This window comes from Octopus bimaculoides, chromosome 16 (genome assembly GCF_001194135.2).
Source record: "Octopus bimaculoides isolate UCB-OBI-ISO-001 chromosome 16, ASM119413v2, whole genome shotgun sequence".
NCBI lineage: Eukaryota > Metazoa > Mollusca > Cephalopoda > Octopoda > Octopodidae > Octopus > Octopus bimaculoides.
In genome coordinates, this window is record NC_068996.1 from 13,109,855 (window position 1) to 13,112,214 (window position 2,360).

The following is a 2,360-nucleotide window of genomic DNA, read 5'->3' on the forward strand; positions in this document are numbered from 1 at the left end:
TAATGGAGGACACAGTCTGTTGGTAGCTGGGCGTGAGGTCAGAAGGCAGGAGAAGGAGGTATCTTAAAGTTGGCGGAGAGCTTCTGCCTTGTATAGGCCCGCGCGCCACACCACTATGGCTCCACCCTTGTCGGCCGCTTTTATGATGATGTCAGTGCGGCGTCGGAGACTTCGAAGATTTCAGCTGGTGAGATGTTCAGATGATGGAATGCATACTAGAGTGATATAATGTGGATTATGCGTTGTCGATAAAATGCTGTGTGGGGACCGGCATGTCAGAAATGGAAAAAAAGATCCAACATTTTCTCTGCGAGTCATAAAAAGCGACTAAAAGAGGCTGGTGTAGTATTTTCACCCTGATCTCGTAAATTCCTCACCACCAATGACTACTCAAAACAGACCCATGAGTCGGAGGGTTGTTGCAAGGGGGTCATATCTATCAGCACTAGGGAATTTCGAAAGAGTAGTGGATACAGCGATTCGCTGCTATAAAGCGCATGCCCCCGTACTACTACTACTACTACTACTACTACTACTACTACTACTACTACTACTACTACTACTACTATTAGAATGTAATCCTGAAATAAACGCGAGAAGACATTACAAAACGAAGCGAAGCAGCAGTTCACAATTCAATTCATATTTCAATATTTCGGAGTTAAAACACCTTTACCAAGAAAATTAGAGACGGTAAGAATTAGGAACCGTTTGATCAGATAAGCAACGCACACTTTCTGTGCTTGTCAACTGATACATTTGTGTGGATTTGTTATTTATTGCAGGTATGCAGTTTATGGACAGTGCTTCCGATGTCGGATCAAGTACATCTATTACAGTGTATCTGGAACAGTGTGTAGATCCTCGATTCCATATCCACATAGCCGATAAAGCGGTTAGTCGATATGTACATATCTCTGCTGCCTGTCAAGTGATCTTCAAACGGGAATTTCTTCAAGGAAAGACCTGTGTGCACCGTTACAGTAGCGGTTCTATCTTCAAACAGTTGGTGACCTCAAGAAGCGATTGTTAAGTATGGAGATATGAGTCGTCTTAGTTTAATAAAACAATTTGAGATTATGTGTGTATGTGTGTATGTATATTTATATATACATATAGATATGTTCATGCATACTGCATACATACATACACACACGCACACACTTATGTGTTCGTTCTACGAGCCTACGACTTCCCCTCTCTCTCTATATATATATTTATAAATGCACATATATGCATACATATATACATACATGCTTTTTCCTAGTGTATTGAGTGCCATATTCCTTTGTTTGCGCACTCACACGCACACACGCACGCAACATACACGCACACACACACACGCACACACACCTGCGCGCGCACAGACACACACACAGACATACACACAGACACACAGACACACACACACACACACACACACACACACACACACTAATACACACATATAAATATTTGTTTCTTACGTTCAATTATAATACAAACAATTTTACATTAATCTGATTGGTTGCTCTATACTTGTGTAGTGTACAATTTTATTATTCTTAAATATGAATATTATTGATAGTGACTTCGAAGTTTTGATCAGCTAAGCCATTATCTGATTGCTGACAATGGCTTAGCCGGTTGAAACTTAGAGGTCACTCTCAATAATATTTTTAAGAAATATATATATGTAGGTGCAGAAATATACATACCGGTGCAGGTAAGAAGCTTGCTTTCCAAACACACTTTTCTGGATTCAGTCCCACCATGTGGCATCTTCGGCAAGTGTCTTCTATTGTAGCCTCGGGCCGACCAAAGCCCTCGTGAGTAGATTTGGTTGACGGAAACTGAAAGAAGCTCATCGTATAAACATATATATATACTTATGTGTGTGTGTGTATGTTTTTGTGTCTGTGTTTATCCCCTCATCACTGCTTGACAACCGGTGTTGGTGTTTTTAAGTCCCTTAACTTAGCGGTTCAGTAAAAGTGTTTGATATAATAAGTAATACGCTTCATTTAATTCGTTCTTAGTCTAAAGACATCTGTTGTTATGTCCTGTTATTGTTTTTATTGTATTCGTGTAACCTTGTGCGTTTTTTTCTGTCCTTGGCTTAGTATACATTCGCTGTTTTCTTCCTAGGAATCTAATGCTCTTAGCTTAGTTCTTCCTTGGGGCTGGCCAGTTTGGAACAATTTCGAGTATAATCAGCCGAAATTGCAAAGATAATCTGGAACTCGACTGAGGAAAGAAAACTCCGAATGACCTGTCCTTGTTTTCTTTGTATCGTCTTTCTGGATGTTTTGTCTCCCTTTCTTTTATCACCTAACTGTCTGGATGTTTTGCGTTCTTGTCTCACTTAGTATTATATATAT